Raw genomic sequence first — 27,622 nt, forward strand, 5'->3', positions numbered from 1 at the left:
GATTGATTTCAATAGGCTCTTGCGGTGCACAAATGACACCAGGAAAGGTCATGTTGCAGATTTTTCACGCGATCGCAGATTGCATGAAATTGAGATCAATGGGTTCTATTTACTGAGGATTATGCATGCAAAATTTGTGTGGGTTTTATGTTGTGCGAATACGCCCAGGTGAACGAGCACTTATTCCCTATGGAGGGCATTTGCTGCCCGCAGGCTCCTCACTTGTAAGTCCTATTTTGGGTCTTTATCTCTGAGGATATAGAGGTCTTCTCTTGCTTTCTATGGTTACGTGTCAATGTGGCCTCTCGTATAGATATATCACAGCAATCACAGCCTATCAGTCACAAATATCAAATTATTTTGTTGATATAGAGCTGAAAGCAAGTGATGCCAAGAGAACATGACCGAAGCCAAAGGACAAGATGAGTTCATAATAGGGATCAATGGGAAGCCAGGTAAGTATAATAATGTGAAAAACACAGAAATACACAAATCATAAAAACACATTACATTAAAAAGATCCCCACATAATATAAGTCCCTGAAAGCATAATACAAAGCATATATTTATTATATAGCAGCCTGCTAGTATAAGCAGCAGCTAAATAGTTAAAATGAATTAGGGGACATATGTATTAAGTCTCCTAGACTGGGCAAGATATAGCACCCTGCTAGTATAAGCAGCAGCTAAATACTTCATATGAATAAGGGGACACATGTATTAAGTATCCTAGCCTGGGCAAGATATAGCACCCTGCTAGTATAAGCAGCAGCTAAATACTTCATATGAATAAGGGGACACATGTATTAAGTATCCTAGCCTGGGCAAGATATACAACCCTGCTAGTATAAGCAGCAGCTAAATAGTTAAAATGAATAAGGGGACATATGTATTAAGTCTCCTAGACTGGGCAAGATATAGCACCCTGCTAGTATAAGCAGCAGCTAAATAGTTAAAATGAATAAGGGGACACATGTATTAAGTCTCCTAGCCTGGGCAAGATATAGCACCCTGCTAGCATAAGCAGCAGCTAAATAGTTAACGTGTTTAATATTATATGCTTGTATGTGCAATGTTTTTCTATGTACCCCCACACCTCGTTCTCATGAGGCACCCATGCGAGAGATCCGCAAATCAAGCCACCCATAGGGATGCATTAGCACTACAAAATAACTAAAACCATGTGGATGTCAATTTTTCCTGGCATGCAAATCGTACATGCAGGAAAAAAAAAATCACAGCATGCTCCATTTTTCTGTGGATCCAGCACTGACGGCTTCCATTGAAGCTGACACTGTGGATGTGCAGCAGATCCGCGGGAAAACAGGAGATTTAAATGTTATAAAAAAAGCACAGCGCACCCGCAGTGCAGAAGAAAGAAGATCTGGCCGTGGACAGAAAAGACCCACACTGGCTTCGGACAAGTAAGAAAATGTTTTTTAGGCCTCATGGCTTTGGGCACGGGTGGAAACCACTGCGGGATTCCACACTTTGAAACCGTGCGTGTCCGTGGACATGAGGCATTATCACATACATGTCTGCTAGTAGTTTCATTCTTTTTGTGTCTTTGAAATCACACGTCTGAATAGTAGCACGTCTGTAACCTACACCTTAAAGGAGATGTCCCGCGCCGAAACGGGGTTTTTTTTTTTTAACCCCCCCCCCCCCGTTCGGCGCGAGACAACCCCGATGCAGGGGTTAAAAAAACCACCCGCACAGCGCTTACCTGAATCCCGGCGGTCCGGCGTCTTCATACTCACCTGCTGAAGATGGCCGCCGGGATCCTCTGTCTTCGTGGACCGCAGCTCTTCTGTGCGGTCCACTGCCGATTCCAGCCTCCTGATTGGCTGGAATCGGCACGTGACGGGGCGGAGCTACACGGAGCCGCTCTCTGGCACGAGCGGCTCCATAGAAGACTGCTGAAGACCCGGACTGCGCAAGCGCGGCTAATTTGGCCATCGGAGGCCAAAAATTAGTCGGCACCATGGAGACGAGGACGCTAGCAACGGAGCAGGTAAGTAAAAAACTTTTTATAACTTCTGTATGGCTCATAATTAATGCACAATGTATATTACAAAGTGCATTATTATGGCCATACAGAAGTGTATAGACCCACTTGCTGCCTCGGAACAACCCCTTTAAGGCGTAAACATATGTTAATCATTAGCATTACAACCTGTTTTGAATACTCATTTGTTCTGCTTGTATATACTGTCTGCATGTATATAATGGTGTATATATATTCTGCAATGTCCACATATGTAATTTATATTCATGTTGGTAATATCATATGCAATGTACATAACATATTCTTGTATATAGTGTTTGTGTATGTATTATTAATATTGCAATGTCTGTACATATTATAAATGTCCACATGTTTTAGATATATTTATACACAATCTACACATAATGTGCACACAGTGTTTATACGTATAATATTTGTACTTTACTTTTTGGTGTTATGCCTGTTTATTTTTATATAAAGTTTGGATATACTGATGTCCATGTATATAATATATAACAAAAGTATCTCTCCCATGGGTTAGGCTGCCTTCACATCTGAAGACTGTGAGTATATATAAGTGTAACTGTATCTATACATGCATATACATCCGTGTACTATTAATTCTGTAATATATATGTGATATGTTTCTATATCCTGGTAATGTTTCCGTGCATTAGCACATCAATATCTGTATATATGATTGATGCCCACGCATGTATTTATGTTATATCCTTAGGGAGCCAGAAGACTGTGAGTATATAAAAGTGTATATGTACCTATATATGCATATACATCTGTGTACTATTATTTCTGTCATATAATATATGTATAGAGTATAATGGTAACAAAAGCATCTCTCCCATGAGTTAGGCTGCCTTCACATCTGAAGACTGTGAGTATCTATATATGCATACACATCCATGTACTAATAATTCTGTAATACATATGTGATATGTTTCTATATCCTGTTAATGTTTCTGTGTATTGCATTACCACATCAATATCTGTATATATGATTGGTGCCCACAAATGTATTCATGTTATATATTTAATGTATATATTGTTTGCATTGGTAATGTGTATATTTATGCCTGTATGGATATTATATGAATATGTGTATATGTGATGCTCTTCAATGTAATTAATGTTATGTTAATGTCATTGTATATATGTACACAGTATATATAATAAAGTATAATGTATTGTTAATTGCTTGAGATAATAGTAGTATCTTCAGTATAAGCTTCTTATTGTATCCTGTTAATGTTTATGTGACTGTATTATGTGATAAGTTCTGACCCTGATGTGACTGACCGTACAGAAGAAGCAGAATACAGGACAAGCTGCAATGGACAAAGCCTTCCAATTACACTCAGTATTGTCACTAAATAAGCAGAGCAGGATGTAAATGACATTTCTCTTCCCATCAGGCCCTCCAGGGCCCCTTATGGAGATGGGTCCCTATACTGACACTGTATATGTAGAACAGGAGATCTCCAGTGTAATTGGTCGGCTTTATAGGGATTCTCTGGTTATATGTAAGTAGCATTTATATAGCAGATACATAACTGATCACTACATGCGCTCTGACCTTCTTATATCATCACTGTGACCCTACAGAATCCTGAGCGCTGATCTCTGGTTCTGCCCTGCAGGGGGCGCACAGTGTAAAGATGCTCCTGATCATAGATGAGGATAACAGGTTAGAGCTCTAGTGACGGGTTATCTAGCAGCTAGTTATATATTCCCGGGGAATGCTTTACCATAGCAGTGTGATACTTTACCTGTATAGTCACTCACATCAGTATTATCTGTCCATGTGTTATTATATAAGGTAGCATACAGCAAGGCTCCTGCTGGAATGAAGGACATAATGTAGAATAAAAGCCACCTAGAAGTGTATAGATACAATGTGTGCAGTGTAACAACTGCAAACTAGATCAGTTATTAGAAGGTTCTGCATCATATTGATGCATATAGAGGACAATGTGATTCTGTGCTCTGACAGAGGATGACATGAGCCACATGGAGAAGTGACACATGCCACATCTGAGTATCTCCTCTTCTACAAATCTAGTCTTAGTGTAGGGACCCATCTGAATGAGGTCGCCGTGACGGGGCAGATGGGCTCGCACAATTGGAATAAAATGTGCGCCAAGAACCTCACATTTATACCTCTAGTTAGTAATATGTAAACTGTGTGGGAAAGAGTTTATCATTGGGATCTCTGCTCATATCAGTAGTATTAACTCAAATGGAAACTTTGCCAGGAAATCCCAGCAGCTCACGATAGGTAGACGAGAGCGCGAGATAGATAGATAGATAGATAGAGAGCGATAGATAGAATCATATATAGGCTGTAGATTTAGTAATAAACATACAGCCAGTCTGCTCCTTGTAATATATGTAATGACGGTACACGTGATCCAAGATCATCCTACACAACCCAAGTGCAGACACGCTCCAATAATGCCAAGTGTTGGTTCACACTTCTGTTTACAATAGAAAACCGTGACACAAGAGCTCGACTATCTCTAGCTGTCCCATTGACGTGAATGCGACAATGCTGCAGTACTCAGTAGGGCTGCCAGGAATAGTACGATGCTCTGAGTAATGCTGCCTTATTACGATATCCATCAAAAAATGGTTCAAATGAGCGAAAGTGAAGATAATTGTTGGGTTTAAACAAAAGCCAATAACAGAATGAGATTCAGCAGGACTAACAGTCATTGTGAGCTCGTTCACTTATCATTGTGTTTAATCATCCCGCTCAGTTCCAGCGCAAATCCAACATGAAATGTCTGCAAGAGCCAAGCAGAACCCATATTATAGTCAATGGGGTTCATTCGGTCATTGAACCATTTGTCCAGAGGATTCCCTTTTTCAGCTTGCATAAACAGAGAAGGAAAATGGAATCCCCAATGCAAATGTGACTGTAGACTAAGAAGATGAATGCCGCCCTCAAATATGACCCCTGTTTATTAATCTGTCAGTGAGGAATCTCAGCCTCAGGTGAAGCTTCTGTCCAGCCTTGGACCATTCTCAAACTTCGAGAAGTAAATCTACATAAAGTGAATGTAGACCCCGCTGGGATCACACAAGTTTAGGCAAACATATACCTTCTCTTTTAGGGTTCTTCATGTGATTACATACAATAGTTTGACCATGGAGATTTACTATAAGTAGAGCGAATACAAATCATGTCCTGCCCGATTTTTGTTTCCTTGCAGGTAACAGTGTGAAATGATAACGGTCTGTTCCTTATCTAACCAGTGAAATAATTTGGCCGTGATCCGACCGACGGTAGAATGAGGTTGTCCAGAAAAGTTCTGCATTCCCTTGCCAGCACCGTGACCAGAGCCCTCAGTGACAAGAACAGTATCGCAATGAGTGGAACTGACTCTTCAGCGCCCCCATACACACATCCTGAATAACTGTGCCCCCCCCCCCGTCTGTATATTCTGTACATAACATTCTAAAGACCTGAGACAATGTATTTGATATCTCATTACATGACTTGTCATTCATTTCTTCTATCAGTCCTGCTTTGTTGTTGGGTTCTTCTCTCTTGTGTGGAAGGATTCATATTTGTGTCCAGTATATAGGCCTTCATTGTAAATTCACAAATGAAGTACACTCTATACACAACCGCTCCTCTTTAGTATTGCAGGATGATGTAACTAATGCATTCCATGCATCAGAATGTGCGCTATAACCATTAACCCCATACCACTGCAGGGCATATAGTTACATCCTGGAGGTTCAAGGTGTGTAATGGAGGGTGATCACGGGTCGATCCCGCTCTATACCATGCAGGTGTCAGCTATTTTTTACAGCCGATACCCGCCCACAATAGCCTTGAGAAGCAGTGCTGCTCATCGGGGTTTGTTAACCCTTCAAACGCTGCCATCAATTCTGACGTCCAATGCTATTATACACAGGCTGGACCGCACTGTCTACTGCCACAGTGTGTAACAAACAATGACTATTTCCCCATGCGTACCTTTCCGGTGGTAGGTCCTGGAAGTAGGTTAGGCCTACTAGTTCAAAGCAATCTTCAAGCACCCCTACATCGCCATCGCGTTAAAGCCGAACTATCTGAGTCTCACTTGGATTTGGACTTGAATGAGGAACAGGTCTCTAAACTCTCCTCTCTGGTTGGTAGCCTAATACTTGCAGTGAAAGTGAACCTTCACCTGAAGGGTCTGACACCCACTTCATCTGAGAAAACCTTTACCTTCAGACGCCCAAAGGTCTTCCCTTCCCATACAGAATTTGAGGACCTTTTAGCTAGGGAATGAAACCTTCCCAGCAAACACTTCACCAAACAAAAGCATTTAGATATCTTGTATCATTTCGTCTTTACCAGTAGTGCCTATGGCTGATGCCTCGTTCTTTAGGGAGGCAGGAGCCAAAAATTTTGAATCCCTAGCCAAAGTTTCCTTTGGGGCAGAGGGTTCGGCACTACAACCTGTTTTTGTCTTTACCTGGTTCGATAGGGCCACCAGCGAATCTGCCAAGCAACTACATTGCAGCAGTCTTTTGTCTCTTCGCCAGAAGAATTAGACATTGTGCAGGAGATAGGCTAGGCAGGAAAATTTATCTGCGAAGCGGATACAGCAAGATTATTGGCCCGCACCGCAGCAGTGTCGGGAACCTCCCTCTGGACTTTATGGCTCAAGTTCTGGGCCGCAGATTGAATTGCTTAGGCTTGAATCTTTTAACTTTAAAGTTAGATTTAAACTAGGCCAAATAAATGATTTGCCTCAGAGGTTGAAAAAAATCCTCCTGTGGTGGAGTATGAGTCTCACAAATAATCGGGAGAGGTTGATAGTAGGAGATGCAGAGTCTATGCATAGATTTCCTTATCGTGTCGGGACCACTAGATGACAGACTGGACATCTACAACACAAAGGCTAAAATTGGTGCCATATATCCTCCTACCTGAAATCCAAGGTAGAGTAGAGAAACACCAGGGCTGCTTAGCACACTAACCCAAACAGTGAAAAAATATCAAGATCAGATTTTTTTTCAAATTTAATTTTTTATTGAACATTTTGAAGCTGTAGAATTAAAGATGCTTAACGCTTTCCAACCCACTGTCTGACATCTGAAGACATTCTGATTGAAGCCTGTACAGCTTCGATGTCAGAAGATGTCCGGCAGGGTATTCTTACTGTATATTACTGGCTGCTCTGTTGTCGGGGGGCCTCTCCAGCATGTCACACATCGCAGTACTGGCTCTAGCCAGCAGATGGCGCCATTGTAAAATCTTAGACAAAAGTAATAATGTAAACTGTGTGGCGTGTCCGAAGACAAGGGTAATTACAGAGGCTGCTGGGGATGGGCACATGGGGCATTTAAACATGAGGTATCCCTCCTCCTCCCATGCTTTTTTGGGGGGTATTTCTTGACCTCAGCGGCAGGGATGGGGTGTAGAAAGTGGTGGTCTGTGAGGCTTTGTAATCTTGGTGAGGTGCGGCGGTCTCACACAGAAGGCGCTGAACAAGCTGCTCCTGGAACTGCAGGAAGGTGAGAGTTGCCAGGGCTTCTTGTAAATTACGTATTACTGGTAGCGGTCTGAATAACGCCAGGCTCACACTGCTGTATGTAGAATCCGCTTGTGAAGGCCCGCAGCGGATCCCAGCTGTGTGCCTGGCTGTGGCGCTACATATGGCCGTGTAATGTACTGCGCATAACTGCATACTTACACAGGCAGCCATGTGTAATACACCATTTTTTGTTTGTATTTCCTGCGCTGTCGCTTAGGAATGACACGGGTACCCGCAGCCCGTACATAATATAACTGCGTATGAGTTGTGGGTTTATACGTGACCATGGAGCACAATGGACTCTATGTCACGGATATCCGTGATAAAATAGAACATGCAGCGTTCTGTTTTCTGCGAGTGGATTACGTAATTCCGACCCTCTAGTCTGTGGAGAATTGCGTAATCCATTGATTTGATTCATCCGCGTATTACCGCAAATCAGACGCATGTGGAGTCGGAAATTTCTATCCAGTCGTATAAGACTGGCCTGAGGTAGATCGCTTCCTTTTTTATCAGGTGACCGGGGACCGCTCAACGAGGCCCCTGGTCACTGCTCCAGGCTCTCGATGACCTTTGATTGCCGGGAGCAAGGAGATTTTAAATTTCCCGGGCTCCCTGGCTCTAGCGAATGTGTCTGGCATTTTGCTGGCGGTCGCATGCGCAGAAGCCAGGAAGGTCCATGGAGAAGGATTACGTTGGGGTTCAAATATGCGGGCCTCCGGTAAAAAGTTTCATTTTCTCTCACCGATCGCATTGGTGAGGGAAGATGAAACTTCAACTTTTTAAAATATTTTTATGTGATCGCCATTATCCATTGACCAGGGACCATTTACTGCAGCCCCCCCCCCCCCCCCCGTGACATCTCCAGGCTCTCAGCTACCTTCGGTAGCCAGGAACAGGAAGCTTTTTCATTTTCTGGGCAATCCTCGACTTTTGCACATGTGTCTGCTATTTTGCTGATGGGCGCATGTTCCGAAGCCGGGGTAAGGTCCGCAGATAAAGATCCTATTGTGGGACAAACCAGGGGACTTTAGTTATGCAATTTCATCTCCCCTCATGGATACGATTAAAGATGAGCGAGCACCAAAATGCTCGGGTGCTCGTTACTCAAACCGAGCTTTTTGTAACGCTCAAGAGCTCGTTTCGAGTAACGAACACCATTGAAGTCAATGAGAGACCCGAGCATTTTTCAGGGTGATCGATGCTCAGTAGCTGCCTGACTTGATTTCAATGGAGCCGCGGTTGCTGCCGGCGGCTCCATTGAAAACAATAGTCTACCGGCACCCCTGAAATGTTTTTCAGGGAAGGGCTTTACATATAAGCCCTTCCCTGAAAAACAAAATTAGTGTAAAAAAAAAAAAATTTACCTCTCTGCCGCTGCCTTGTCCCACGCAGATGCAGAACACATCTGCTGCTGTGACAGATGCAGCAGGGGAATTCTGAATCCCTGCGGAGAATAAAGGATTCCCTACCGCAGCTGTCACACATGACAGCTGCGGTGGAGGATCCTGCTGCCATCACCCCTGAAATGTTTTTCAGGGAAGGGCTTTAAATATAAGGGCAGAATAAGACAGAGGGGGAAAGGCTGAGCTTATAGAGATTTACAGTTTATGATCGGATTCAGTATTTTTATGTAAAACAATTTTGAGATACTGTCAAGACTCAATGAGAGGTTGAGAATTCTACTTCAACTGCCCATGCAGGGTGACTGACAGAAATGGCTATATACAGACTTAAGCCCCATTTACACGCAAATATGATCGCTCAAAATTCATTCAAAAGATAGGATGATTGACAGTTTTAAGCGATCATTTTACATAAGCTGCTAATGGGCACTTATTACCTTCGTTTGCATGTAAATGAGCCTCCCTGAGCTGTATATAGAGAACAACAGGTGGTCTGTTCTCTGCATACAGCCCCTATGTTTTCCTGCAGCACTGCAGCTGAACACAATGTTAACAGTGGTCCCAGGGAGAATCACAGCGTGCAGTCCCTGCTATCAGCTATCCGGCGAACGATGGATTTTAAGCTCAACTAAAAATCATTGTTCGGCAGAAAAGCAAACAATGGTAGCATTTACACACAACAGTTATCCCTCAAAAGACATTGTTTGATCAAATATTTAGTGATAATCGTTGCCTGTAAATGGGGCCTTATACAAGAAGAGCAATCAATCACTGTGTGTGGGCAGGGAAAGCAGCACTCACAGGCTCTCTATACAAGTCCTGCCAGCATTTAAGCAATGGCTTAGAAAAAAAATTGAACAAAACCATAGAACTCTAGATTTCCCCGAGTTCAGGATCTCCCACTCTTTCCTATACTGACCTGAGATAGGGTAAGCATAGAAGTCATGAAAGATCCACTTTTAAGCTAGGAAGTCCAGCAGTAAGGGGATCCCCTTTAAGTATTAGGCTGGGTTCACATAGGGCAGATTTGCTGTGGTTTTACCGCGGATTGCCGTTGCATATCCACACTGCGGCAAAACCGCTGCGTTTGTAGTGCAATGCAGCACAAATGAGTTTTGGCAAAAAGCTGTTCTCACAGGATGGATTTTTTCCGCACAGCCGCAGTGCGGAAATGCAACTGCGGTGTGGTTTTCAAAGATGCAGCACGTCCATTCTTCTGTCTTTTCCGCAGCGCTTTTTTGTCCATTGACCTCTATGGACGCAGCAAAATCCGCGGCAAAAAGCAAAACCGCTGCGGAAAAAACTGCTTGCGGATTTTTCCGCGAGAAAATCCGTGAGCCAAAATTAACCTTTGAAGCGGTTTTGACGCAGAAGCAGTTCTTCTGCGGCAAAACTGCTACGGTAAAAGCTCATCAAAACTGCAACAAATCCGCCCTGTGTGAACCCAGCCTTAACTTTCTTCATATTACTTCATATTGTTTACTGGTTACTGTGATCTGGTTATTACGCCATACACACAGTCCTTGCACTTTCCCACTGTGGCATCTAATATTTTGTGTGATGTATGCTAACTAGGGATGAGCGAGTATACTCGCTAAAGCACTACTCGCTCGAGTAATGTGCTTTAGCCGAGTATCTCCCTGCTCGTCCCTGAAGATTCGGGAGCCGCCGCAGCTGACAGGTGAGTCGCAGCGGGGAGCAGGGGGGGGGGGAGGGAGAGTTACTTGCTGTAAACTCTGTTTTACAGACCCAAGTTTATTAACGAATCAATAACCATAACAGTTCATGTAAACTCTGTCTTACAGACACGAGTTTACCACCACCAAACTCTCCCCAAGTTTACCTGCCCACCCGCCTAATGCGGGCGACAATCCCCCACCAGGCCATGGCATCCACTAATGACATGGCCCCCTCCACACCCGCAGCCTCCTCAGTCATCTACACAAATCCATGTTAAAAATATCCAACTCAATCTCTGACAAGTATACTAGATCATTCCTATGGAAGCCTAGACCAAAACCTTCCAAATCAGTATATATAAAAGAAAAAAAATCCACTCCTGGCATGAGCTCTCTACCATCGGGTTACCCTTCTCCAAATTCTCTCGCTATATACAGACCTCGGCAATGACCATAATAATCGAGGTACAAAATCTGGAAAACAAAAACTATCACTGTATCCGGAACCTAGTTTCAATGCTCCACATCTCCCTTTCAATGTCCCATGCCACATCAATGTGTTCTCTTCTATGTCATTAACCCCCTAAGTGTAAAATTAAAACATCTGGACAGGGCCCACGTGACTTTCTAAGCCCATGTGACTCTTTATAGATCAGTTCAGCCATTAATCCACTCCACCTCATACATCTATTACCGCAAACTGTGATCTGTACAATCCCAAATTTTCGGAATAGCAGTGATCCGCCGCCCTTCTCCAAGCCCAGTACACAAAGGAGTGTCCAACAATCCACACAATACTTTTCTTAATTCCTAGAATGAAAGAAGAATTAGTACACCATATTATTCAGGCACATGTACAACTTACACCGAGATGAACCCCATCTGTCTACCTTTTTCTTCAATAAAACCGCACCTGTAAACAGTTTTTAAGCACCATTATACATTAAAAGCTAAAGATTAAAAGATAATGATTCTCCATCATCCCCGTCTTCCCGAAAACAATACAGGGTCTTCTACTAATTGCTCCATAAGATCTTACTTTTGCCATGTATAGCTGCGTGGACACTATTTACATTGAGTTTTTTTTTTATTTTTATTAACTGCAACTTTTACCAACTTCCCTAGTAAGCTAAATGTGATAGCAGAGCGTTGATCAGCGGCATACACTACTGCCTTACAGCCCCTGATCAGCGGCGTACACTACTGCCTTACAGCCCCTGATCAGCGGCGTACACTACTGCCTTACAGCCCCTGATCAGCGGCGTACACTACTGCCTTACAGCCCCTGATCAGCGGCGTACACTACTGCCTTACAGCCCCTGATCAGCGGCGTACACTACTGCCTTACAACCCCTGATCAGCGGCGTACACTACTGCCTTACAACCCCTGATGAGCGGCGTACACTACTGCCTTACAGCCCCTGATCAGCGGCGTACACTACTGCCTTACAACCCCTGATGAGCGGCGTACACTACTGCCTTACAGCCCCTGATCAGCGGCGTACACTACTGCCTTACAACCCCTGATCAGCGGCGTACACTACTGCCTTACAGCCCCTGATGAGCGGCATACACTACTGCCTTACAGCCCCTGATCAGCGGCGTACACTACTGCCCTGCCTTACAGCCCCTGATCAGCGGCGTACACTACTGCCTTACAGCCCCTGATCAGCGGCGTACACTACTGCCCTGCCTTACAGCCCCTGATCAGCGGCGTACACTACTGCCTTACAGCCCCTGATCAGCGGCGTACACTACTGCCTTACAACCCCTGATCAGCGGCGTACACTACTGCCTTACAGCCCCTGATCAGCGGCGTACACTACTGCCTTACAACTCCTGATCAGCGGCGTACACTACTGCCTTACAGCCCCTGATGAGCGGCGTACACTACTGCCTTACAGCCCCTGATCAGCGGCGTACACTACTGCCCTGCCTTACAGCCCCTGATCAGCGGCGTACACTACTGCCTTACAGCCGCTGATCAGGGGCGTACACTTCTGCCTTACAGCCCCTGATCAGCGCGTACACTACTGCCTTACAGCCCCTGATCAGCGGCGTACACTACTGCCTTACAGCCCCTGATCAGTGGCGTACACTACTGCCTTGCAGCCCCTGATCAGCGGCATACGCTACTGCCCTACAGCCCCTGATCAATCGCTCTACCTGAAAAACAGAATTAATAGGTACCACATTATACCATCTTTGAAAGAAAGCCATACCCAACAATACCTTCCAAACTGAGCTATATGAGCTGCATCCTAAATGTTGGACTCTTCTTCCCTGAATTGCTGCATCAGCAAACAAGACTATGAAATAGCAGCCGCATTAATCTCACACTGACCATCTCTAACCCTCAATAAGAGGTTATATGTTAGACATAATCTGATTAGTATACGAACTAACTCCTGCCGACCGGCTCTTACCAACAATCACTCCATAACCATTATCCACTAATGATAACTCCTCCGCTTCCACAAACTCCCATCACCAAGCTGACTGACCATTAAAGTCACAGATACCAACCATACCACTAGATCCTGCTTTAGCTCCTTTGATATCTGCGCATGCGATGTATGGGCCTTCCAGTCGCACATCACCACACATAACTTGCGGGAATACCTGGACCAATAATAATCACCTGTGAAGCCAAACAGGACCGACCTGCTAATGGCTGCAACTCCCTCCATGTAATCGTCCTTCATACGTAATGTCTGACTAATTAAACCCATAAACTATACACCCCTGACATTGGCAATTAGAACAACCATCACAATGCTATCAATTGAATACCTAAAAATTCCAACCGAGTACATGGCCATGGGATTTTTTCCGTTCGCCAGCAGCACCCCCAAAATCCTCCATCCTGACCACATGCCCTCTAAAACTTGTGCACCCCTCATTACCCTGATGCCCCATAAACAACAATCATCTAAGTAGTGTATTACACCAACATCCGGAGATTCCTTCCTCCCACCTACTCTAAAAATAAGGATAGTCCTAAATAATAGTAGGATGCCTTAGATCCCATCGGTAACGCCAAACCGGAAACCAAAGGATTAAAACCCCAACCAATAAGAAGTTATCCGAATACTGCATCACATGACCGAAGTGCCATATCAAAGCCAATGTAGTCACATGATGCATATCTTAATGCCAGCAGCTCAGGAGCGCCTCAGCATTCAGAGAAGACTGCTTGGGGTAAGATAGATGATAAATCACTGAGAGGAGATAGACTCCTTCTGTGGTATCACCCTTAAAGGGGACAACCTCAAATTGAAAAAAGGGGGGTATCAAAATGACCGGCAACTCTGCCCTCATCTATGTGATTAGCAATTTAACTACCTCAGGATCATAAACAGCTGAAATTAACTTATTAACCCCTTCACAGCCGGGTTTCTTTAACTCATGCACATATAAGCCGTACCGGGATCCTTCTTTATTGAGCCGGGCCTACTTCCAATATGAGAGGCTCACTGGAGTCTTGCCCTATTGCAGGAAACTATTTCCTGGATGCAAGGAATTTGTACTGATTTCTGACTAAAACAACCATAAATGGATGAGAGCGGCACAATATGAGCCCTCATGGCAGTACCCACAGCTCTCCATTACCTCGATCCCATAAATGTAAACACACATCCAGGTAGTGAGGCGCCCCAAGGATGTCTAACAGCCACCTAACTAGTCACACCGAGGTAGTGAGGCGCCCCAAGGATGTCTAACAACCACCTAACTAGTTACACCGAGGTAGTGAGGCGCCCCAAGGATGTCTATAAACCACCTAACTAGTTACACCGAGGTAGTGAGGCGCCCCAAGGATGTCTAACAACCACCTCACTAGTTACACCGAGGTAGTGAGGGGCCCCAAGGATGTCTAACCACCACCAAACTAGTTACACCGAGGTAGTGAGGCGTCCCAAGGATGTCTAACAACCACCTAACTAGTTACACCGAGGTAGTGAGGCGCCCCAAGGATGTCTATAAACCACCTAACTAGTTACACCGAGGTAGTGAGGCGCCCCAAGGATGTCTAACAACCACCTCACTAGTTACACCGAGGTAGTGAGGGGCCCCAAGGATGTCTAACAACCACCTAACTAGTTACACCGAGGTAGTGAGGCGCCCCAAGGATGTCTAACAACCACCTCACTAGTTACACCGAGGTAGTGAGGGGCCCCAAGGATGTCTAACAACCACCTGACCAGTTACACCGAGGTAGTGAGGCGCCCCAAGGATGTCTAACAACCACCTAACTAGTTACACTGAGGAAACACCAGCGTCCCGGTAACCATTAATAACCATCTCTGTTCCTCCGGTCATCACAGCCTCATCCTCCAGTTACCCCACAGCCGACAGTCTGCATACAGTGGTTACCTCACAGCTGACTGCCTGCATACAGTGGCCAGTTATCTCACAGCTGACAGATACCAAGCAGTGGTTACCTCACAGCTGACTGCCTGCATACAGTGGTCAGTTATCTCGCACCCCCTTTATTTCAGGGGCATTGTGGAGTGCTGCTGTCAAATAAGGTATTTATTACGCCACTCCATACCCCTTCCCCTCTACGGTGCTGATGCTGCTCCCACTGAACACAGGCGAAGCCATCCCATGATGTCACAGCTGGGGGCATTGCAAGGAGCCCAGTGGTGAAGCCGCTTGAAGCTGAAAAGGAGGCATAGCACAGCAGAGACAGGAGCCAAGCCAATCAGCAGCTGTAGGTGTTCCCTATACCTTCCACAGCACAATCCCTGGTCTACACCCATTTTCGTGGTGGAGACAAGATACACCAGTACCCAAGAATCTAACTACTATAGTACTGCCCACTAAGTACAGGAATATAACTACTATAATACTGTCCCCTATGTACAAGAATATAACTGTTACAGTACTGCCCCGTATGTACAAGAATGCAACTACTATAATACTGTCTCATGTACAAGAATATAAGTACTAGAATACGGACTACTATGTACAAAGATTTTATTACTAGAATACTGCCCCCTATATAAAGTAATATAACTACTAGAATACTGTCTGTTACATACAAGAATATAACTAATATAATACTGCCCCCTATGTACAAGAATATAACTACTAAAATATAACTACGTAGAAGAATATAACTACTATAGAACTGCCCCTTATGTACAAAAATATAACTACTTTACTAATGTCTCCTATGTACAAGAATATTACTACTAGAATACTGTTCCCCCCCTGTGTACAAGAATATAACTACTAGAATACTGTCCCCTATGTACAAGAATATAACTACTAGAATACTGTCTCCTAAGTACAAGAATATAACTACTAGAATACTGTCTGTTACATACAAGAATATAACTAATATAATACTGCCCGCTATGTACAAGAATATAACTACTACTATACTTTCACCTATTAGCAGGAATATATTTACTAGTATACTGTCTCTTATGCACAAGACTATAACTACTAGGATACTGTCTCCTATGTACAAGAATATAACTACTATAATACTGTCTCCTATGTACAAGTATATAACTACTAGGATACTGTTCTCTATGTACAAGAATATAACTACTAGAATATTGTCCCCTATGTAGAAGAATGCAGCTACTAGAATATGGTCTACTATGTACAAAGATATAATTACTAGAACACTGCCATCTATGTACAGGAATATAACTACTATAATGCTGTCTCCTATGTAAAAGAATATAACTACAAGAATATTGTCTCCTATATACAATAATATAACTACTAGAATACTGTCTCCTATATACAATAATATAACTACTAGAATACTGTCTCCTATATACAAGAGTATAATTGCTATAGTAACAGGAAAATAACTGCTTGGATGATAATAATCATCGACTTGGCCTAAGAAGTTAAACGTACGGTATGCATTTTTTTTTTTTTTGCCGCAGATAACTAACTATATCGCTATATATGCATCTATATATAGATAGATAATATATATATGTATATACACATATACACAGTCATTTAGCTGACATGTGGCTAAGCCGTATTGGACCGCAGTGCGAGATATGGGCAGCTGGTCCTTGAAGCTCCACCACAGATCGAGGGCGAGGCTGATCCAGGGCAGCAACAGTAAGTACTGGATGATAAGAGGCAGCGGATGCCAACAGAAGGCCAGGATATTGAATTTGGGAACTCCTCTCAGAGATGTTTCTCCATGTCGGTGGTTAACGCCCCACCTCTTCCCGATATTACAGTAATTTATTTACTAAATCACACAGTCATTAACTATCAATTGAAAACCCCAAACAACTGCGCAGCGGTTACGTTTTTTTAACCAGAATGTGTAAACCCAGCTTGAAACCTCATATATTTAATGGACATAATACGGACAACCTACAACACCATTGATTTGCATTGGTGTATTCATGTGTGCGGTGTTTTTCAGCATGTCTTATTTTATTCCATATTTACACACCAAAATTGCACATTCAAATCTATAGATGCATAAAAAAAACTATCCTACGGCTGTCAAATGCATATTCACTGCATTTATGCCAGAAGACCGTGTGAAGAAGAGCGGACATCAGTTGGGCCTTTTTTTTGCACAAGTGAAAAAAAGCACAAATTACACACAGACCAAAATAGCATGCGCCCGTATGAATGAGCCCTAAAGCTGAGATCTCACTGTGGGGAGTTTTTAACTTATGAGATGCAAGGAAAAAAACACTGAAAACCCAGAAATAAAACATACTGTTTTATAACATACATGCATTGTACAAGCTTAACCAGTGATAATCAGTCCTTGCACTATCATCATTTACATTCATATATATATATATATTGTAATGGAGCGACATGGGCCCTTTAATTTAGCTCTTGTGAGACAAGACATAACAGTTATCCTCTGTGTAGTGCAGTGAAGTGGGCGGAGCTTGAAGTGGGCGGAGCTTCCAGAAGAAAAAGTGGCAGTTGGTCAGTCAGACGCCATCTTGAAGCCAGATGAGAACTGTTGCTGCTGCTGACAAGAAGCTAACCCTACTGGATTGGATTTTGCCAGGAACAGCTGGAGAAGCCAGAAGAGGAGAAATGGTGACAGTGGCAGATGAAGAAGAAAGAAGAGGCAACAGAAAGTCATAGTCCAAGGAGATCTATCCTGTAGCAAAGACCAGGCAGACAAAGAGCGCAGCGGAGACCCAACTAGGGGCCCAATACGTTGGATTGGAGGACAGAAGGAACAGACATTAAGGACTGGATTATTACCTGATAGGACCAGTGATCTGCAGCTGTCCGCGGGGAAGCCAGTGCCGGCCGCAGCGTCAGCCTCAAGGAGCGCCAGCGAGGGGGTCACCTGGAGCCGTAAGCAACCAAGTCACACAAAGATTAGCAGTCATTTAATTCACAGTTTAATGTTATAGATTTTGTCTTGCATTTTGGGTGGACTTGCCGCAGATTTCACACTTTGGATTCAAAAAGGTGAAATCTGCAGCACATAGTTAACCTGCTGCGGATATAAAGTCCACAGCGTATCCCTCGGGGAGATCGTCTGCACTCTGCGGGGGAGATTTGCTAAACTCTCATCCCCATGGCTTATATTGTAAATGCTGCTGATTCACCTTGCGCAAAGTCCACACCGAAAATCATTCTTGTCCCATGTGATATACCCTAATGCTCCAGGAGGATTTGGACGATTAGGCCTCCTTCCCACGGACAGATTTCCGCCACATAATATGCGGCAAAAATCCGCCGCGTTGCCCGCAGCTATTAGGTTCTATTGAACCTAATAGCTCAATGCTCATGGTGCGGAATTCCGCACCGTGAAATCTCCCGTCCTCACCCGCGGCATGCTCTATTTGCCGCGGGTGTACACGCGGCCGGCTTCCATTGCAGTCAATGGAAGCCTTCCGCTCACACTATCTTCCGCTGTAGCACAGCGGAAGATAGCGTGAAATCGCCTCTCCGCCCATCGCCGCCGCGCGTCATATGACATGGCCGGCCGCGTCATGCGACGCTGTGGGCGTGTCTTGTGACGTGGCCGGCGTGTCACATGACGATGCGTGCTCGTCACGCCGAAGCGTCATGCGGGACCCAGAACACCAGATTCGCTGATAAGTATGGGGTCTCTGGGGGGCGCCATGACGGGCTTCGCCGTGGAATATTCCGCGGCGAAGCCCTTCACGGCCGTGTGCAGGCGGCCTAATTCTACATGTAGTATATTGGTGTGACTATTATATACAGAACAATAATATATGTATACACACACACTGAATAGCCATTGAGACTTGAAATAATAAAGTTAAAAGGGTTTTCCAATTCGGTGACATTTTTTGAAAATCGATCGATCAGTGGGGGTCCTACTGCTGGGAACCCCCTCCCATTGATCATCAGAATAATGGCTTTAAAGACGTTCAAATGGCCACCTTTAGCAGTCCTACTGCAATAAATGGAGCAGCAGTGTGTATGTACAGCCAACGCTCAATTAATTCTGCCAACTTCAGCACTACCATTGTGGTGATTGGTGGGGATGCCGGCAGTCGGACCCTCACCGATCTATCAGGTATCACCTATCCAGAGAACAGAAAGAGGAAACATGAAAAACGTCACCGAACCAGAAAACCCTTTAATATAGAAATATGACATTGCTGTATTTTCCTCAAATGGGCCGATACACAAGTAACGATTTCCTACTGAGTTATTTGGCCTATATGGTATTCATTGAGGACCCTTATCTATTTCATGTTTATCTAAGGAAACGGTTCTATAAGGAGCAGTCAGTCCACAATAGACTAATATGTAGGTGTAAGTAGTGATCGTTATTCCTCAATGACTGAAGCGCTTGTAGTGATGACATACGGGTCATTGGGGCTTTATTATAGATATTGGTAGAAATTACATCTCTGGAAATTACACAACTAAAATGCTGGTTATTTCATTAACCCCTTCATAATAAAGGTTGTACATGTTTGGGAGCCAAGCCCGCTCCAAGCACGGAGGGTGCCCAATGTGTTACATAGCAGACATCCACCTTCAGGGATCAGATGCCAGCTGCTTAACTTATTTCCCACTCAATGATGAACGTGGCATCTAAGCCGTTAGAGGGAATTCCTCCATCCCTCCCCAGCAACACAACTGTAGGGTGGCTATGGGTTACTATGGTAACCCAAGGCCTAGTTAATGCTACTGGGACTAGTGTATATTAAGGCCTTTTAAGTCTCAACAGTGAAAAGGTGTAATATATATAAGTATTGCAGTGTTTTCTGTCAGCAATCGCATGTTCCAGTCCCCTAATGGGACTAAAAAGTGTTTTCAATATATTTTATTTTAAAAATGTTATTAAAGTTAAAAACCTCTCACATATATCTAGACAATAAATAAATATAATTGCTGTGACACAGTAGAAAGGATCACAGCACTACAGACATTACGTCATGTAAGTGTTGCAGGTTGTTCATATATTGTACATACCTACACAGTATTTGAATGGAAGAAGTCCGAAGTAGAAAACAGCCACAAATAAGGTAAGCTGCCAAAATGAACATTTCTTTCCTGTCTAAAGTTTATGGCGCTGTATGTATAAGAAGCGCTTTATGTACTTGTCCATTCCATATGGTATGCAGAATAATGTGCCCGGTTACAACAAACCTGTCAAGTCACCCAAATTCAGGGCTGCCAACCGTCCATAAATTCATGAACAGTTGACAAAAACTGGGTGCTATTTTTCTATCCCAAAAAAAAGCAACGTTCATTAATTTTCAGCTTTCATTTCTGAATTTGCACAGTGCGCATGTGCCAACATGGTTCCACTACTGCAGCCGACAGGAGAGGAAAGAGGATGTGACAAGAGAGGGGGGGGATCTCATTCACCCAATCCCCACTCTCTTTAACCCCTTAAGGACACGTATTTTGGGCATATGGATGTCCACTTGTCAAAACTCATTTTTTTTAATTTCTCTGATGACTTGAGGGCTTCTTTTACTTGCAAGGCGAAATGTAGTTTTTATTAGTACCATGTTTAGTGAAAAAATACCATATTTTGTAAATCTTAACTTTTTGGAGAGCAAAGAGAGAAAACACGTCAATTCTGCCATTGTTTCTTTTACAGCATTAATCATGCGGCATAATACATTTTTTATGAGAGTCAGTTCAATTATGACGATAACAAATTCTTATTTTTTTAGCTTTTCCACTTTTCCGCAATATTTCATTTCTACATCGCTGCAAAGTCCCATAACGTTTTTTCTGTCATGTTTGGAGCTCTGTGAGGGCTTGCTGTTAGCGTGACAAGATGTAGTTAATATTGGTTACCATTTTGGGGTACTGCTTTTTTAATCACTTCTATTGCGTTTTTGGGAGGCAAAAAGAAAATACCGTATATACCGGCGTATAAGACGACTTTTGAACCCCGAAAAATCTGCTCTGAAGTCGGGGGTCGTCTTATGCGCCGGTAATACAAAAAAAAAAAGGGTAAAAAAAAAAATCATTACTCACCTCCCCCGGCGTTCTGTCGCGCTCCGGCAGGATGTCGCTCGCTCCTCGTCCCCGGCGCAGCATTGCTTTCTGAATGCGGGGCTTGAAATCCCCGCTTCCAGAAAGCTAATACACACGCCGTCAGCCAGTTACAGCCATTCAATGACAGCATTGAATGGCTGTGATTGGCTAAAACACACGTGGCTTGAGCCAATCACACTATTCAATGACATCATTGAATGGCTGTGATTGGCTGAAGGCGCACGTGTGTTAGCAATCACACCCATTCAATGATGTCATTGAATAATTTTTTAACTTTTTTTTTTTTGTCCCTTTGTCCTTCCACAGGGACCCATCAGGACCCCCTGATCACATTCCGGGGGTCTGATGGTGACAGCCCTTTACATGCTGTAGTGACAGCCCTTTACATGCTGCAGTCACATAGACTGCAGCATGTAAAGGGTTAACACAGCAGAGATCGGAGGTTTTCTCTGATCTCTGCTTTAAGAGCTGGTACCTAGCTGTCCTCTGATAGCCAAGCACCAAGCTCTCCCTGTCACAGAGACCATCGGCTTGCTTCTGACAAGCCGATGGTCTCTATGGCAACCTGTAAACAAAGCAGGACATTGCCGATATGCCGGCAATATCTTCTGCTGGTTTTTCAAAGCCCTTGCTTTCTTCTTTGTGGGTCTGTGCAGGCAGAGCACAGTGTCACAGCTTGTGGCATTGTGCTCTGCAGCTTCCATAGTGATACATAGCCCGGAAGATTTCCGGGCTGTCACTATGAGCAGTGGCGCTCGTCCCGGAAAATTTCCGGGCGTGCCACTCAAGGGGTTAAACGTTTCATTTTTTTCCCCCTTCATTTTCCTGTAGGGGATTTGAATCATAATGCGAATAATCGCTATTAAAAGGCATTGTAGGACTTCCGTAACGCAATGCCTTATTGATTGTAATAGCGATCATAGGCAATGGCAAGACGGGACACCAGTATCTGGCATGCTGTTGCCATAGCAACTCATCACCCGGCTGCAATTACATTGCGGGGGGCCAATAATGTCACGAATAGAGCGCCCGCCCTCTGTAAACCCTATTCATACCGTGATCTAAATAGATAGTGGCTTATAGGGGGTTAAAAGCAAAGATTAATGTTAATTGTTCTCAGGTGTTGCAACGCATGATATAAGTTTATGTCCTGGTGCATTAAGTAGCATGCTGCCATGACGTAAACTTACTTCATACAATGTTGATGTTAACCAACAGGAATCAGAGAAGCATGCCATTACCTCACTATCTGAAGAAAATGGTACACTCACCTGCTCTATACAGAACAAGCCGTTCATTTGTTTCAAAAAACAACTAAAATACCCACTTATCTTTCCATAAAGAGAGGCCCTCCGTGGGACAGACCGGCCGAGAGGCCCTCCGTGGGACAGACCGGCCGAGAGGCCCTCCGTGGGACAGACCGGCCGAGAGGCCCTCCGTGGGACAGACCGGCCGAGAGGCCCTCCGTGGGACAGACCGGCCGAGAGGCCCTCCGTGGGACAGACCGGCCGAGAGGCCCTCCGTGGGACAGACCGGCCGAGAGGCCCTCCGTGGGACAGACCGGCCGAGAGGCCCTCCGTGGGACAGACCGGCCGAGAGGCCCTCCGTGGGACAGACCGGCCGAGAGGCCCTCCGTGGGACAGACCGGCCGAGAGGCCCTCCGTGGGACAGACCGGCCGAGAGGCCCTCCGTGGGACAGACCGGCCGAGAGGCCCTCCGTGGGACAGACCGGCCGAGAGGCCCTCCGTGGGACAGACCGGCCGAGAGGCCCTCCGTGGGACAGACCGGCCGAGAGGCCCTCCGTGGGACAGACCGGCCGAGAGGCCCTCCGTGGGACAGACCGGCCGAGAGGCCCTCCGTGGGACAGACCGGCCGAGAGGCCCTCCGTGGGACAGACCGGCCGAGAGGCCCTCCGTGGGACAGACCGGCCGAGAGGCCCTCCGTGGGACAGACCGGCCGAGAGGCCCTCCGTGGGACAGACCGGCCGAGAGGCCCTCCGTGGGACAGACCGGCCGAGAGGCCCTCCGTGGGACAGACCGGCCGAGAGGCCCTCCGTGGGACAGACCGGCCGAGAGGCCCTCCGTGGGACAGACCGGCCGAGAGGCCCTCCGTGGGACAGACCGGCCGAGAGGCCCTCCGTGGGACAGACCGGCCGAGAGGCCCTCCGTGGGACAGACCGGCCGAGAGGCCCTCCGTGGGACAGACCGGCCGAGAGGCCCTCCGTGGGACAGACCGGCCGAGAGGCCCTCCGTGGGACAGACCGGCCGAGAGGCCCTCCGTGGGACAGACCGGCCGAGAGGCCCTCCGTGGGACAGACCGGCCGAGAGGCCCTCCGTGGGACAGACCGGCCGAGAGGCCCTCCGTGGGACAGACCGGCCGAGAGGCCCTCCGTGGGACAGACCGGCCGAGAGGCCCTCCGTGGGACAGACCGGCCGAGAGGCCCTCCGTGGGACAGACCGGCCGAGAGGCCCTCCGTGGGACAGACCGGCCGAGAGGCCCTCCGTGGGACAGACCGGCCGAGAGGCCCTCCGTGGGACAGACCGGCCGAGAGGCCCTCCGTGGGACAGACCGGCCGAGAGGCCCTCCGTGGGACAGACCGGCCGAGAGGCCCTCCGTGGGACAGACCGGCCGAGAGGCCCTCCGTGGGACAGACCGGCCGAGAGGCCCTCCGTGGGACAGACCGGCCGAGAGGCCCTCCGTGGGACAGACCGGCCGAGAGGCCCTCCGTGGGACAGACCGGCCGAGAGGCCCTCCGTGGGACAGACCGGCCGAGAGGCCCTCCGTGGGACAGACCGGCCGAGAGGCCCTCCGTGGGACAGACCGGCCGAGAGGCCCTCCGTGGGACAGACCGGCCGAGAGGCCCTCCGTGGGACAGACCGGCCGAGAGGCCCTCCGTGGGACAGACCGGCCGAGAGGCCCTCCGTGGGACAGACCGGCCGAGAGGCCCTCCGTGGGACAGACCGGCCGAGAGGCCCTCCGTGGGACAGACCGGCCGAGAGGCCCTCCGTGGGACAGACCGGCCGAGAGGCCCTCCGTGGGACAGACCGGCCGAGAGGCCCTCCGTGGGACAGACCGGCCGAGAGGCCCTCCGTGGGACAGACCGGCCGAGAGGCCCTCCGTGGGACAGACCGGCCGAGAGGCCCTCCGTGGGACAGACCGGCCGAGAGGCCCTCCGTGGGACAGACCGGCCGAGAGGCCCTCCGTGGGACAGACCGGCCGAGAGGCCCTCCGTGGGACAGACCGGCCGAGAGGCCCTCCGTGGGACAGACCGGCCGAGAGGCCCTCCGTGGGACAGACCGGCCGAGAGGCCCTCCGTGGGACAGACCGGCCGAGAGGCCCTCCGTGGGACAGACCGGCCGAGAGGCCCTCCGTGGGACAGACCGGCCGAGAGGCCCTCCGTGGGACAGACCGGCCGAGAGGCCCTCCGTGGGACAGACCGGCCGAGAGGCCCTCCGTGGGACAGACCGGCCGAGAGGCCCTACGCGGGACCCCATATATTTAAAAAATTATGTACTATACTCACTTTTCTCTTTTTCTTTTTAGAGGCCGCCCCCAGCGCCATCCAACACAGAGGCCGCCACCAGCTGCACCCAAGACAGAGGCCGCCACCAGCTGCACCCAAGACAGAAGCCGCCAGCAGCTGCACCCAAGACAGAAGCCGCCAGCAGCTGCACCCAAGACAGAAGCCGCCAGCAGCTGCACCCAAGACAGAAGCCGCCAGCAGCTGCACCCAAGACAGAAGCCGCCAGCAGCTGCACCCAAGACAGAAGCCGCCACCAGCTGCACCCAAGACAGAAGCCGCCACCAGCTGCACCCAAGACAGAAGCCGCCACCAGCTGCACCCAAGACAGAAGCCGCCACCAGCTGCACCCAAGACAGAAGCCGCCACCAGCTGCACCCAAGACAGAAGCCGCCACCAGCTGCACCCAAGACAGAAGCCGCCACCAGCTGCACCCAAGACAGAAGCCGCCACCAGCTCCATAGTTTAAGACAGCGGTCCCCAACTCCAGTCCTCAGGGACCACCAACAGGTCATGTTTTCAGGATATCCTATGGCAAGAACAGCTGTGGCAATGTCTGAGGCTCCGGCAATAATTACATCACCTGTGCAACACTGAGGAAATCCTGAAAACATGACCTGTTGGCGGTCCCTGAGGACTGGAGTTGGGGAACACTGGTTTAAAAGACTCTTTGTTCCTGCAAAAGCTTGCATACAGAGACAGTGTTGTTTAATAGTAAAGCAAGCATAGTCAAAGTAGTTGAAACTGTTCCAAGTTTGTGACTGTACCACTAATTCAGCTGTCAAATAAAGACCTTTATTTTACTGCAATGTGTGTTGTTGTTAAATCTACCTACACACGCTTTCAGTAGTAGTCTGTGACCTGGTTCTTAATTTGAACTAGGGGCCCTCTAGACTCTGAATTGAGGACATATCCTCTGGCAGGCCTCAATGCAAGATTCTGCAAGGCTACCCATTGTATAGATTAGCACAGCGCTCTTTCTGTAGCTCTTATTGAAGAAAAAAGAGGCTACTGATACAGCATAAGGGCTTATTCAGATGTGCGTAAATCAGCCAGGTTTTCATGCCCAGCAGTACACTGAGCTCCCGCTCCCTCGCCACTCTTTGCAATGGGAGGGATGGGGTGGAGCTAAATTCCACCCTGCCCCTTCTATTGCAAATAGTGGCGAGGGGCGTAGAGGGGGCAAGAGCTCAGTGCACTGCTTCTGGCCTGGCCCACTTCCTCCCCCTGCAGAGAGGAACAGCGTATATCAGCCGGGCGTGAAAACCCCACCGATATACGCACGTCTGAATAAGCCCCAACACCGTGCACTGTGCTGCTTCCTTAACTCCCAGACTTTTGATAACAGTGTAGTGTTGGTCTGTGCCGTTTCCTTAGCCGCCATTTACTTCAATGAGATTAACAAAAACAGCCCTGTATTAAGCACTCAGTTCTCCTCTTTGACTGGTAAAATGCCGATCCAATATTCCCCTCTGCATAGGGTTTGTGTTGACAGTCTGCATTCAACCCGTTTACAGAAAATCAGACTACGGCAGCCAATCAGAGACCTCAGTGCTCGAATGCTGAGATCTGATTGGCTCCATCTGCCTGTGACATTCCATACACAGGCCAACTGCAGCCTGTCCACACTGCATTAGAGAGAAGACTGACGGATGTGACACTGCAGCTGCACAAACCTGGGAGAAGGGGCTATACATTATTTCTATGTAATATATATTTTTTTGCATTGTGAGCAGGAATATAAATGGAACCTGTCACGTCCCCACCGCACCATAGACAAAGTTAGTGCACCATTAGGGGATGTGACCGAGTCAGACGATGTATTATATATACTCACCGATCCCCATGATCCAGTGAAGAGTCTCATACATGTGCTCTCCAACAGACGTGTATGGGAGTGTGCATGCACAGGACTCGGAAAAGAATCGGAATTTCGTGCCATGCGTTGTCTTCAGAGGGGGCATCGTGAGAGTTTCTAAAAAATACTATATCTGGCTCCCTGTCACGTGTCTCAACAGCACCATAACTTTGTTTATGGTGCTGTGGGGACTAGACAGGTTTTCTGTAAAAAAAAAAACCAAAAAAAACTAAGTGACAAGCTATGCTGTTATTGCGCAATAGAAGAATAAAGAAAAATCTTCTACATAGTTGGCATCACTGTAATTGTACTGAGAATAAAGGTAACACATTATTGCCACTCGTTACTGTAGAATTTAAAATGCAAAATAAAAAGCAACACTTCTGGTTGTCTGAAAAAAGTGACAAAGTTGGCCTGGTAAGTAGTAGGAGATAAGTGCTTTGGTAATTGCCTCCGTTCAAACCGTCTATCCCATTTTTGGAGCAGAGCGACCAAAGTAAGGTCTCTTACACACTGGCGATAGGTTTTCTAGTGAGTGGAAATGCATGATTATGAAACCAATGTTTTTCAATGGTTTCTTTCTCATTTGCTGTATTTACTCAAGCCTCCGTGCGATACAAAAAAACTTGCAATATCACCCATTGTTTTTTATGGGGCCGGGGCCCCATTAAAATCAATAGGAGAAGATCGCACAACAGTCTTGGAATCCCCCATAGCGAGGGGAGAGAGCGGGCGGAGCTACACGGGATCTCTGACATATCTTGAAGAGATATGGGGCGCTGCTAAAGGGCTTTCTCAGGGTTTAGCTGAGAGAAGGGTGAGGCTAGAGGGATTCTCATAGTGATTCTTGTCTAGCAAAGAGAGAAGGCAGGGCTAGCGGGAGGATCCCGCTAACCCTACCCCCTCTCTTGGCCACAGATTGAATTACTATATCACTAGAAAAGTAAAGTTATGGGGGAAGAATTTACTAATACTGGAATTTGTTACAAACCTTGGCACAAAATGCCCCAAATTTATTAAGGGCTCAGGCCCATGGGCTATGTGTAAAACACGAGTTTAACTACAGAGGCCCCTCCCTCATATAAGTAGACCAAAGTATTATAAACACCGCATGTAAGTAGGG

Source organism: Eleutherodactylus coqui, unplaced genomic scaffold (assembly GCF_035609145.1).
Source record: "Eleutherodactylus coqui strain aEleCoq1 unplaced genomic scaffold, aEleCoq1.hap1 HAP1_SCAFFOLD_44, whole genome shotgun sequence".
Taxonomy (NCBI): domain Eukaryota; kingdom Metazoa; phylum Chordata; class Amphibia; order Anura; family Eleutherodactylidae; genus Eleutherodactylus; species Eleutherodactylus coqui.